Source organism: Melanotaenia boesemani, chromosome 19 (genome assembly GCF_017639745.1).
Source record: "Melanotaenia boesemani isolate fMelBoe1 chromosome 19, fMelBoe1.pri, whole genome shotgun sequence".
NCBI lineage: Eukaryota > Metazoa > Chordata > Actinopteri > Atheriniformes > Melanotaeniidae > Melanotaenia > Melanotaenia boesemani.
In genome coordinates, this window is record NC_055700.1 from 19,523,638 (window position 1) to 19,538,008 (window position 14,371).

At 37.9% G+C, this 14,371-nt stretch overlaps 1 protein-coding gene across 3 annotated transcripts in view; it reads left to right on the forward strand.

Annotated features, from left to right (window-relative positions):
* Nucleotides 1-956: 956 nt before the first annotated feature.
* Nucleotides 957-14,371, forward strand: part of si:dkey-247m21.3 (5-hydroxytryptamine receptor 4) — a 53,351-nt gene continuing 39,936 nt past the window's right edge. For all 3 annotated transcript variants that reach the window (XM_041970797.1, XM_041970798.1, XM_041970800.1), the window contains exon 1: nt 957-1,055. The gene's annotated coding sequence lies outside the window, so the exon portion shown is untranslated. The remainder of the gene's footprint in view (nt 1,056-14,371) is intronic.

Consider the following 14,371-nt stretch of genomic DNA (forward strand, 5'->3'; position numbering starts at 1 on the left):
TTCTTATACTTTAGCGATTTCTTTTCTTTTCTTCTTTTTAGAATATACAAATTTAAACCCTTTCTGATGTCCCCTCCCCCCTCCCCTCTCTCTCTCTCTGTCTCTCTCTTCATAAAAATACACTACTCACAAAAAGTTATGGATATTTCGCTTTTTGCATGATGTCAGAATGAACCATTTTTACCCTATAAACTTTACAGGTCAACTTAATTGAATCTTCTCTCAACTTTTGAATGACCATGTACAACTTTTCAGTGATACAGTATTTATTGTGTAAAATGTTTTTCTATAATAAGTTGATTAACCATAAAAAAAAGAAGCCTGTGCTTCAAATAGACCACTAAATGTTCTAGTCCAATGACAACTTGTATTCACACACTTCTTCTCTATCATGACACCATAAGAACAAAACACTTAACAGGACAAGATATTGACAGGTTGACACAGTCTACCGCCACAAACTTTTTACATTTTTTGTAAATTTCTCCTGAAAATTGAATATCTCTAACTTTTTTGAGTGTAACATAATGCTTTTCATCAGTTGGGTTGGTTATGTTGGCAATGTTACGGTTCTAATTTCACACTGATATTTTTTTCTCTGACAATGTGCAAATGTTATTGACCCATTGCCTAGTTGAGTTAAAAATGACACAGTCTTGTATTTGACTGGTTTGTAACACAATGTTTTATATATAGCCTTTCTGGACACGCGTCTTCTTTTTCTTGCGCAATCATTAGCTAAGAACTTTAATAAGCACGTAATATCAGGATCTATTTCGTGCTGTTAGATTTTCGCAGGCCCCTGTTGTACTAAGTGCATGTGTAATTACGTTACATGGCCACGAGGTGGCAGCATAGATCACCTTTCGCTCCCTCTCTCTCTCTCTTTCTCTCTCTCTTTGGCACGAGGCGGGCTGTCACTGAGTATCACTCATCTACAGCCCGTGCAGCTCAGAGTTCCTGTGCACGCGGCAGCTTTACGTTGTAGCGCTTCAGCCGGAATAGAGGTCTTTGTCAGTCCTATTGGAGGAACGGAGGCAAGGAGCCCAACACAGGTGAGCCCACTACAGCAAGATATACTGTATATTTTAAAGTTCAACACAGAAAAAGAAGAAAGGTGGAGAAAGTGTATTTGAATTATTATTTATACAGATCAGCAGCTGTTAACTAACAGCTTTAATTTTCATCTGAAAGGACAACTGGTTCAAAATTATTTCCAGTGAACATTTAAACTGCCAATTTGACCTTTTCCATTGTCTGTTGTATTACTATCTCTTATTTTTCATGTTTCTTTCACATTATAAAAAGACAGACCACTAGGTAAAATACTGAAGCGTTCCATAAAAATAAGCACTTGAACTTTTGTTGAAACTTAGTTTAGCTCAGTAGTGTAATTGGTTTTATGACTTTTAACGTTTGAGTTTGAGGTGTGTCAACCTGAGATTATGATTGGTTAAACACGCAGTGGATGTGCGTCAGAGAGAGGAGAGTCTACAGGCATCTGGCCAGAGAGTTTCCCCTCACCCTACCACAAAATATCTAAAAAAGTCCGCTGTTGTTTAATTGCCCATGATCACTGACATTTTTTATTGCAGACATGCTGCAATGTCACCTCTTCGTTATTACAGCCGTACATAAGCTTGTTTATTGGGAGCATGAGCCAAACACACTTAGGTGCCATTCTGCCCCCACACTCCATCCAATGATAGAAAAAAATCATTTCAACATATTAGGTGGCTGATACTGGCTGATTTCCACTGATTAGGCTTTATTTTACCTGTAAACAATGTAATCACACATTAAGAAAGACCAGTAAGATAACTCACCTGATACAGTGTGTGTGTGTGTGTGTGTGTGTGTGTGTGTGTGTGTGTGTGTGTGTGTGTGTGTGTGTGTGTGTGTGTGACTGTTAAAAAAGGACAAAGGTGTAGAAGTCAGACAGGGAAGAGTTTTGAAGTGAAAATGGTAATATATATTAATATATATTATAAAAAAATATACTGAGGTAGAAACCAGGTGGAAAATGCAGAAAACTACCCACTGCTTGTCTTAACCACAGTAAATCTACAGAAGCTTGTCAAATATAAATATTTTTACATATGTGCATATATTTCTTGCTTTTAAAGTTCTCTAAACATAAATAATAAACCAAGTCCAAAGCAGAGGACAGCAAGGAGATAATGTAATTAAAAGGGTGTCAACTCAGTTTTGCAGACATCTCTGTGATGACAGTTTGTGTCTTACAGACTCTTCTTCATCTGTCCAGCAGCTTCTTTCTATGTTGGCAGCCCACTTGGTTCAGATCTACTGCAGGTGCATGCTGCTTTTATTTGCTGTGTGAGTGCATATATACATATATGTATATATGCATATATGTATACATATATATATGTATGTATGTATGTGTGTATATAAAACGTCTCATGTCAAAATTTCAGTGAGATGTCGCCTTTTTTTTCTCTTTTTAAATTGATGGTTAGTCCTTATCAATGAAGTGTTTCAAGTACAGTTTAAATAACCACTGGGAGATTTAATAAAGCCAGAAGTAGATGTGGATTTGTGGTTTTGTTTATTGAAATGGTTTTTATTTCAATTTTAGCCAAGCTTCTCTGGCAATAAATTACTTTTGTTGCTTCCCTGTGCTCATTCCTGCAGAAAAATAACCCCAAAATTTGCTTTAACCATCAACTAGCCAACATTTTTTTTACTTATCCGCATATGAGACATTTGACATGTTGTCCCAACTGTGTAATCCCTAAAAACACAATTCCGATCCAGTTCTCACAATACAAGCAACTAGATCCTCTTTATTATCCCTTCCCTCCTGTTTTCCAGGAATAGATTAGTCCTAACTGGCAGCGTTTGCTAAGAAGTTGAAGTAAATTAGACTAAAATCAGTGGAAACAAACAATCAGCTTATTCCATCAATATATGGATATGACCTGGCTCCAATTTTGATTGCTTTGGAGTATAATAATCACTCCTCCATCATGCAGAAATTAAAGGACAAAGCAGGACATAAATCCGGCAGTGGACTGCAGCCAGCAGCGCTGACCAGTTCCCAGGTATGAACATCCGTAACTGAACCAGGCAGGTGAAATGAAGTCGTGTTGAGAGACATGGAAGTACCTGAATATTCTGCCCTGCAGTAAAAGAGCATCTCAGTCATGAAAAAAGTGATTTTGAGGATCAGTCCTGGTTTTATAAACAGTTAAATTTCCCGCCCCTGCTGTCTTCTAACATGCTGTCCTTATTAACCACTCCCTGCAGACATTAAGGCAGTTACTGCCTTCAAGCTAATTTTGGGCCATCTGTACCAACGGCAACTCATTAACCTGATTCCTAGAGCGAGCCAGGATTTAGTCATTATCAGTGTCACCTCTCCCACAGCCTTCTATACTTTTTTGCATCTTGGTTAAAGACATGACATGTGGCAGAGGTAATTTCAACCTGGTGTTGTTTTACTGCTTTGCTGATAAAGATTGAAAAATCTTTTAAGTATTAACAAGTATACAGCAATTAACACTTAAAAACAGAATATAAAAATTTTTTTTAAAGGATTTGATTGATTCTGACCCCACACATGCAGCTACTCCCACACTTGTGTGATGCCTTAACTGGTTTGTGACTATTACCTAATATGTTGTAAAGTAATAGCGTGTGACTGGTGTAGTCTCCAGTTTGAAATGTTCTGTGTAAACTGTGCAAGAAAACTGCAGAAAAACAGAGATTTACATCCTAATCTGCTGGCGTTAAGCCGTCGGTTTCCAGCCTTGTTATCACTGACATCGTCTTTGAGGTAACTTGACCACGATCAAACGCTTTTCTTCATGTACAGATAAAAATCAGCTGTGCACAAGCTCTGACACCTGAATGAACAGCAAGCTTTGTGTTTCTTGCTTTTTACTGCCATTTTTATCTCATCTAAAGGAAACATTTTAGTGTTTTCTTAACATTTTGTCTAAGTGATTAGGAGGGATAAAATCTTTGGAATTGGTCCATCAGCAGCTGATTTTCTGTTTACATTGCTGCCATTTCACAGTTTCTCTCAATAACAGACTGCTTCCAATGATTTTGGATCAGTTTAATTCTTCATATATGTTTGAAATGCACATATTTAAAAGGTATGTGTGCACAGATAAGGTATTTTATACCACAACATAAAAAACCACTTACAGTCGAGGCGAATAATCATGATCATCCCCATGTGATGCATTGCTCTTCCCTTTTGTTCTGGGATTCTGTTACTCTAACTCATACCACCTACCTAAACATGGCTGCAGACCTTTGTGATAGTTCGCCTTGTTGTTATGGACTTCTCGCCAGCAGAGATGTCAAAATTATGGTGTGCTGTGCCATAATGCATAAACCTTGCAGGCATTTCTAATGGAAAAGTTTCTAGATTCAAAACAAATAAAGCACCTCATAAAAAAATAAATAAATAAATAAAGCCCTTGTAGCGATGTAGGAGCTAGAGTTAAATGTTAAATTTGTGTTGAACTGTTGGTAACTATATATTTATGTAATTAAGGAAGCTTGTGAATGCAGAACAGTGTAGGGTTTCTTTACTGAAACAAGAAAGTTTATTTCTACTTCAACTTCTTTTTCTTTTGCCTTGTACATACGAGGTACATAAATTGAATGTCACCATTTATTTTGTGCAGTGACGTGAACCAAGTGATATTCGGTTTGTTTCTAACATTTCCGTTTCCTGGAGCTCCATAAAGGCGATTCTGTTTGAGTAACACTGAGTTAAATGTTAGAAAAGATGCAAAGTGCCAGGTAAAATATTACACTAATGTGAGTGAATGAAAGAGGAAATAATATTTTAAGCAGTTTCTTTTATTATTTCTCTTCATTTTGACATGCAGTCTGAGAGGATTAGTCTGTTGTGAGTTTTCTTTTTTATGATTATTTCCTTGAATATATCTTAAGCATGGCTTCCCAGTAGAGTGTCCACAAAGGCAAATATTTACATTGACATTGGTGCTATTAGAAGGTACAAAGAATATCAGCATGGCTTAGGATGGATGCTTTATATCCACAGCTTTCCCATCATCTGCATGTATCTGTACATGACTTTGGCTTGTTTTTTCGTTGTGTTGTTCTTAAGTCATCCTGTCCTATAAGCATTCACCCTTATTTAACAATTGCAGTTAATTACCCGCTCACAACCCATTACCCTTACACACACACACACACACATACACATTTTTATCTATCATAAATGTTCCATTTGCTCAAAGTTGTATCTCTCTCCAGTCATGCATGGCACAGGCGGGTGTTTGATTCTGAGCTCAGCTGGTTTTCACCATGCAAGAAAATGAGGCAAAAACCAAGAGCCGTTTTTTTTTTACTTTTATAAGTTATTGGCCCTAATGTTGCTTCATGTTGGGCCACAACAATGGCAATTTTGTACACATCCTTCTCCTTGTTGTCGTTGTTAAACTTTCCCATAATTCATTGGTGATGATTTGATATTTGGGTTTTTTGTCTGCACAGCTGATATATGATAGCTTAAAGATATAGTATTTTGCTTCAGTTCCCAAACGTGTAAGCCTTTTATATTTGAGTCATGTAATGCCTCAGTGTCCTTCCAGTGTTCTTTTTAACATATCTTCAGAGATTCCTCTTGACTGGCACTTTCCTGACATCCTTGGCGAAGCAGAAAATGTGTAAAACACTGTTGTTTATTGTGTGCATATGTTTTTATCTCTCATAATCATTTTCTATACCTGCCCCCTATATGATGTGTTTTGCTTTCACTTCTCTCTCATGCACACCTTATCACAAGTAAAAAAAAAAAAAAAAAAAAACCCGGCGCCTACTACTTTTTTCCCATTCTGGATGTTTTAATACTTCAGCCATCTCCTGTTCAGTTTATGCTCCCAAATATGGTCCTCCTGGATATGATGCCAGGATTCAGACACTGGTGGGTGGTGATAAATCATGGGCCGCATACACTGTTACGAGCTGATTTTTTTTAAAGATATATTTAAGAAACATTTGCCCATCCAATGGCATGGCCTACACAGAGGCCAACAATGCACTGTAACTTCTGGGCCAATTTAGAATCATCTCATGAACAGGTTTTTGGGCTGAGATAGGAAGGTACCAGTACAAAACCCATGCATGCACAGGAAGCACACACAAACACTATATTACATGTGATGTGTTAAAAAATTACAAAAAAATATTAATTCTATCACAGATTTCAATACTCCCAGTTATACTGAATTACAGTTTGAATTATTTCTAATGAGTTTGGCTTTTTTCTGTCTTCTATACTGGTGTGACACCATTAGCCTCTGATTAAGTAGGATTGTTAAGAGTAAGTATAGGTGTGTAAATCTTGCAACTTTAATTGGGGGATAGTACTTGTAGAGAGCAACATGTACTCACAGGGGCTAACATTAATCTTGATGGCACTCAGGAAATACCTTCAGGACGTTGGCAGGCTGTTTTATGTCTTGTTTTATTTCTTCCATATGTTTAATCCAAAAAGTTTAGCATTATTTGATTTTTACATTGGGTGTAGTTGAGTAGTCTAATGCAATACTATTGCCTCTGGATAATTAGTCATGTTATGTTGTAGCTTTTTTTAAATTTTCGTGTGAAAATTGTTGTATTCTCTATCTGTCCCAACATGAACAGTGTTATTAGCACAGAAAAGAGCCGAGTCCAAAGGCAGTTAACTTTCAAGTGATTCACTGGTGATCCTTTCACTGTTCTCAACAACATAGATGAAGACAAAAATAAATAAATAAATAAGGGATTTGTTTTTTTTTGTTTTGTTTTGTTTTTCCAGGGAATTCGTGCTGTTCAGCCCAAATGTTGTGTCCACCCTGTATTTATAGATTTGATATGCTTTGCTTGTAGTAAAGAGTTTTGTCTTATGTTCTTCTATATCTGTATTTAAGCTCATGCCAAACCAAATAAACATTACATGTTTCACTTTTCTCAAATTTGTGTTTCCTGCTGTTGCTGTCACTTAAAGGTCCCATATTATACACTTTATTCCCAATCTGAGACCATTCATTAATATCTAAATGAAATATTTCCGCCATGGTATGGACAAATCGACCCTCAGTTTGAGTGCAGCGGCTTCTCTTCACCTCCCTCTTTTTAGCAGCTTCAGAAATGTGCCGTTTATGGTGGGCGGAACCCTGGTGGAGCAGCTCAGCTGTTGGCTCTGCCCATCGCATCGCCCGTCATGAGGTGATTGACAGGTTAATATATTTTCAAGCTATCAGACTAATAAGGCCGAAACGATAAAATAACTGCCAGCTCTTACCTCTCCAGCTGTGTCACGGACAGTTGGTATTGAACCTGGCTTCAGCTTCAAACGGTTGGCGAAGCCTGCTTTCCATGCCCCCATGTTGTGGAAACAGTCCTCTTTGAAATGCTGGCCACAGACATGCAAAACCTTTGGAAGTTTTCCGGGTACATTTCCTCCAAAAATAAAATTAATCCACTCAGTCCTCGTGGGTTCAGTGGATGGAAGTAAAAAAACGTTTTCGTGTTCATTTATGCAGCCACAAACAGAACAGTGCTTCTGTCGCTTAGCCATGTCCGCTAACGAGGGTTGCCGAAGAGGGAAAAACACTGGGCGCTAGGTGATTTTTAGAGGGCGGGCTTTGAGAGCCGGTAGACGGGTCCATCGCTCTGTGGGGAGTGGTTATTGTCCCTTATGACGTCATAACGTACACGCTTTCAAACAAGCTCATTTCAGCGCTTACTTCCCTAGAGGTGGAGCAGGGGGGAGAGAGAGCGCCTGAAAGAGTTTCACACTTACGGGTCTCCTACACATGCGGGGGGACCAGTATGACTGTTCCAAAACCATTAAAAAGTGAATTTTGCATAATATGGGACCTTTAACATAATATCGTAAATCTGTTTTCAATGGCATTTTGTGCTTTTGGCAAATCATTGTTGAGCCAAACTGACAGGGGTTCTGTTTTCTGTGTGACACTCTTTAAGTTTTAATAATGGTGGTCTTACATTGCCATCATGTCTCTATCAGCGGCTAGTCAGTTGAGATGAGGAGCATCTAAACACATTGGTGCATGGTGAATCTATCTTTATTCATATTGCATTGTGACTGCAAGTTTAAGATCAAAAACAGGCTGGTCTGAAAAATTTTCATGACTGATCACCAACTCACACAAAAGCTTTTTAGGTTTAACTGTGTTGAGCTTCCACATAAGCCAGGTTTCCATTGCTGTTTTTAACTGGTTTTTAGAAGACGTGAATTAAAAAAGGTAAAAAGCTTATATGGGGAGGTTTTTGTCTGTTCTAAAGAAGACTTGATATGAATAAGAGAGAATGGAATAACTTAGTGAATTGCAATTTGGGAGAGATGACTTTTATCTGTCCTCTGTAAGATTTAATCCGTTTTTCTTGACTTCTCCTTTTGCCTTTAGCAGTGCCTTTAACATCGTACTTTTACAAAACTTGGAGTTGTGGACCAAATCACCAAAGTTATTAAACTGTGCAACTTTAATTTTATGGTGGGCATGTCCTGTCGACGATGCAGACCTCTATGTTGGTGCAGCATGAGCATGCTAAGGGGGGAGTGAGAGACAGACAGTTCATTAATCCCATGTGACTCTGATTGAAAATTGTGAAAAACTACCAAGTAAAATATTAAGGTGGTCAACAAACATTGTATCTTAAAAGGAAAAGCCACCAAGTGCTGTCTGACCACAGTTATTGCTGTAACCTAAACTATCTCAGTAGCAATGCAGCCCATTAACCTCCAAACTGTGGTGTTGATGCTTCACAAAATTAATGTAAAAAAATCCACAGTATTAACTCAAGTAAGTGATTCAATCCACGGCTTTTATAGACCAAACTGACACAAAGACACAAAAGAAACATCTGAACATACAAAACTGCACTTGAATTTACTGCAAGGACAACGTTCGCTTGTCGCCATCAATGTACGATCTCTGCCTGTACGAGCAGACACAGCTCAGTGGTGCAGCAGGGGAACCTAGAACGTTAAGAGAAAGTTGAAGATCATGTGGATTAAAGGAAAGAAATTATAAACACAGCAGCATGTGCTTTGTCGGGTTCATGTGCATAGGACCTCTGTGATTTAGCTGTAAGGATTTGCTGCATCTTAATGCCTTGCATCTCCCACAAAAACCTTAAGTAACATTTTTAAACTATCATTTTGTGTTCTCTCGCTGACTGACAGAATCATTCATGTCTGCAATGAGATTAATTAGAATTGAGTGATTTCTATATTTCTAGTAAGTAAATTCACATACAGTCCCTTCAAAACCACAGTAAATGTTTACATGTTCAACATGTGTTAAATTTGCTTTTGAGAAAATTATTTCAGTTCTGTTATATCTCAGTATTTTTTCAGATTAAGTTCACCGTTCAAGTTCTGCAAATCCTGGCATGCATTGAAGAAGCATTTCCATGATGGCGTAGCTGGCTACTCCAAGGCTAATGTATTGTAATAGCCCTATTTACTGCTTATCGGTTCACAGGGCTTTAAATATAGCATATACTCTGTTATGTCATGGAATGAGGATTTAAGATCCACTCAAAAAATCTCTTTTATCACATTTTGTTTTTTTGTTTTTTTTTTTGTTTCTTTTTTAATCCCAAAAAATCTTTCTATGTAAATCTCTTTAGTTTATGCTGATAAAGTGTGTTCAGGTGGTGGTGGTGATTGCTGGGAATGGGGCTATCAAAGTTAGCACATTCTCACTTTAATGCTGTCAGATAAAAAATAGATCATCATCTTCATCAGTCCAAGAGAATAAATAATTAGATTCCTTATCAAAAGTCCATCTCATCTGGTGATAACTATGCATTACAGCACTGTTTGCCAATCATCTCAGAAATCAGAAGGGAGATCTTCTACACTCTGTCAATCAGTAAGTTTAGTTCTAATGAGATAATATTCAGCTAAAAATATTGAAAACCAGACAAGCACACATCAAGCAGCATTAATTCTTGGTGAAAAACGAAAACACATGACAGCAGCACAATGACTACTGTTGTAGGCGCATGCTGTGACTAGATACCGCTGTACCTAGTCACATGATAGTGTAAAAGTTAGATGAACAAGATGTAAAGAAGCACAGCTGTTGGAATTAGTATGAATATTTCCATTTTGAATACAAAGATCACTCCCTAAAATATTCTTTGCAGATGTTATTTGATTATGAATCTAAGGAGTGCATTTGTCTGATTTAATAATGGCTATCTGTGTATGGCAGTTTATTACACAGATGGAATGTAACACAGTGAAACTGGTTTGTGGATAGTACTGTACAACGTGTTGCTGTTTTTGGTATCTTTGGTTTTAAGATATATAAGAATAGTATCAATTGTGAACCAGAGTCAGATATTTTACAGTTAACAACAAAGCTTCAGGTGAGAGTACCTGTCCCAGCAGTGCAGCTGTTTATGAGGAAGCCTCCCCTACTTAGACATTTATAATCACTGAAAAGCATGATTTATCTCCTTGACAACAGCAGCACAGACTCCTCCTCCACACATAAACAGATAAATATGCATGTAAGCACACACACAGAGTTCAGCCTGCTCACAATCTGAGGTGTGAGATTATGTGAGAAGTATTTATTTACTTCCCACATGACAAGAAAACAAGTGCAGGTTTTGGAGCATTTAATTAGCAGCGTTTATCATATTATCAGCATTATATTGGTTCAATACAAAATCTATCACTATGCAACTTTTTATACTTAAATACACATAAGGGCGCTGTCAAGTATTACCACTACAGGATGTGGTTTAAATTTCTGTACAGGGATTGCAAACTGCTTTTTGTGTAGCATGAACTGCTGCTTATGTGTGTAGATGTTTTATCTTAGATGAACAATGGTACTCAAGTACCAAAAGATGCTGCTGTAATGGAAATGAAACTGTCTTCTGACAAATCAGAATCAGAATCAGAATCAGAAAGGTTTTTTATTGCCATATGAGTGAACAGGTTCACATCATTAGGAAAATGCTGCGGTACTTGGTGCAGACATAAAAACAATATAAGTTATAAGTTTAAGCATGCAATAAATATAAAATAAAAAAATATATAAGACAGCAAAATTTGCTTGTAGATTCAATTAATCCACCCTCTTATATTGATGGTTAATATTCGTTTTCACATTCTTCACCTTCTGAAGCATTAATCATGTCAAGGTTTGTTACACCAGTTCAGTCCTCTCAATGGATCTGAATGGTCTCTTTTACTGACAATCTCTATCTAAGAAACATCACAAAAAGCTGCATCTTTGACCAGATCACAAGCTTTCTGTTGAACCAAATTTAGTTCAGTTTTCTGGATTAGGTTTGAGTTAGTTGTGTTTGAGGACAGATGGTAAGACAAAACATTTTTATTAGTTTCTAGATTTTGTGTGCTCAGTCTCATATAATTCAAATTGGTACATTTTTGGGCTTTGAGTTTGGACGTTTCTGCTGAATTGTTGGCCATCTGGATCAGTTTGAAGAAAAGAATAGAAGAGAGGGGGCATTGGAGAGAGGAATGAGAGCTTGAACAGTCTCTGTCTCTGCGTGGTCCTGGAGCATGACTACTGAAAAACTGCAGGGGTTATGTTATAAAGTGTGTGAGTGTCTAATTTTACAATCCAGATGAGCTGCTTTATATCACTCTCCTATCTATCTATCTATCTATCTATCTATCTATCTATCTATCTATCTATCTATCTATCTATCTATCTATCTATCTATCTATCTATCTATCTATCTATCTGTCTGTCTGTCTGTCTGTCTGTCTGTCTGTCTGTCTGTCTATCAGTCTGTCTATCTATCTAAAATGAAATGGTAAATGGACTTGTACTTATAGACTGCTTTTCCATTCAGCTCTACCACTCTCTCTCTCTCTCTCTCTCACACACACACACACACACACACACACACACACACACACACACACACACACACACATATACCCTGATAGGCACATCAGGAGGCAACGTGGGGTTAAGTGTCTTGCCCAAGGACACTTTGACATGTAGTCAAGGAAAGCCTGGAGTCGATCCACTGACCTTCCAGTTGGAAGACGACTGCTCTTCCTCATGAGCAACAGCTGCCCAAAATAAATTAAATCATCTTTTTTTTTTTTTTTTAAGAAATGTCTTTTTCTGTCATTTTTTATTACTGTTAACTCAGTATATTGTGTGGGTTTTTTCCCCATCCATCCATCCATCCATCCATCCATCCATCCATCTACTGCTTATCCAAGTTGGAGTTGTAGGGGCAGCAGCTCAAGCAAAGAAGCCCGGGTTAATTTCAAGGTGTTTCTTGGGCAGCTCCGAGACATCAGTTTTAGGAGGGAGGCTCAGACACTCTTTTCTCAAGGAAGACTGTCCAATTCCTCCTGGGAGATTCCCAAGCCAGAAGGGAAATTTAATCCCTCCAGCTAGTCTTGGTTCTCCCCCAGGCTCTCCATCCTTCCCTGTAGGACATGTCCAGAAAATCTGAATAAATATTCTAATCAGATGCCCAAACCACATCAGCTGATAGGGAGAAACAGAGGCTCAAGACCAAGCTCCTTCTAGATGTATGACCTCCTTACCCAATCTCTCAGACTAAGCCACCTTCTGAAGGACGCTCATTTATGCTACTTGTATCTGTGATCTCATTCTTTCAGTCACTAACCAAATCTTGTGATCATGGATGATGGTCAGAATGTAGATAGAGCAGTAAATAGAAAACTTGCCTTTTGGCTCAGATGGATACAGCCCCCTCATTACTGCTGACAAAGCTCCAATTTGTCTGTCCGTTTTTTGCACCATCCTACCATCACTTAGGAACAAGATTCTGTAAACTCCCCTGCTCGAGGCAAAGACTTGTTCCCAACCCATTCTCGTTTTTCCCCAGTCATGTCATATGACATGTGCCCAAAGTGGCCTTTGGCTCCTTCTTCTGGGATTTTCAGCTAGTAACATAATTTCTTCTTCTTCCACAGCAGCACTTCCTGTGAGAAACTCAGTTTGTACAGAGTATATGCCTGACTCCTCTGGCTCTTAACTTGGCATTGTTCCAGACCAAAGTATTTAAATCTAATGGACTACAACTATTGCAAGAGTTGTAACATGTGTTGATGACACACCAAAGGTTAATTCTTATGTCCCTGATGACAACTCTGACTTTCCCTTAGGCATCATTTTGAGGTTGGCTGGAGGATATCAGAGGTTAGAGTAAACAACCTGAGGTTACACTGAGATTTGTCATGTTGTGTGGCCCTTTGGCTTCTGATTTGCCATGAATGTGCACTGACAAGAGTTGTGATGTGAAGATGTAAGGCTGCCAGTTAGGTTTATGTAAGAAGCTACATACACAACATATAATGTTAACACATGAGTTCAACCAAGATGGTGCAATTGTGCCTAAGTACAGCTTTAATACTAATATAATGGCACATAGTTTCCATCCCTTCTTTCAAGTCAGCTTAATCAACATGATGCATGACTTTCTGCAGTACACTTTTTACATTTTAAAGCTTTGATTAGAGTAATGGTGGCAGTAGTAGCGCTAAAAATAACAACTGTTTTGCCATGTGGCAAATACAAAACAGACAGATCAACCTAACCTCATCCTGCCCCCTGCTCTCTAAAGTTCATTTTGTTCTGCTCAGCTCTGTGTCAGTCAGATGTGAAATGGACACGGTGGGTTGTGAAAACACGCCTTCTTGGATACACTTCACAAAGCGAAATCCCAGCAACCAGTCAAAAATATGCCTGCTGAGTTTTCTCACTCTCTCTATAGTAATATCTATTTTTCTCTACCTTTTATTTTGCATTAATCATTTTTTTGTTAAATGTGAGTAACAGATTTTTGTGCTGAGGATGTTGCCGATTATGGTTTCATTTGACCACAATTTGAGATGCAAACAGTAATCAGTCATTTTCAGTGTCCTATTGTAAAATGTGAGTGAAAAGAATGCAGAGCTGAGTATTCAGTCTGTGCAGCATACTTGAGCTGAGAGATTCCTCAGAAATTATGTTTGGTGTAAATGTAAAAAGCATTTTTGTGTCTTGAGCATTACATGATTTTATCTCAGGCATTGTGAATGCACATGCCTCATGAGTCAAGCCCCACTAATGATCTAAACATAGATCATATAATTAGTATAAATCACTTCCTCCATTTTGCATTTTCCACTGAAAGCACAATCATTAATGCTCTCATATAAATACTGTATGGACTTATCTCCAAATATCTCATCTTCCCTTGAATTTCTTTTGTATCTGAAGTAATTATATCTCCATATGGTAAGATTTAATTCAGCATGGAGAGGAAGGAACACTCATTGGTGATTAATTTCTGAAATGTTAGCCATCACAGAGACATTTCTGCTTACTTC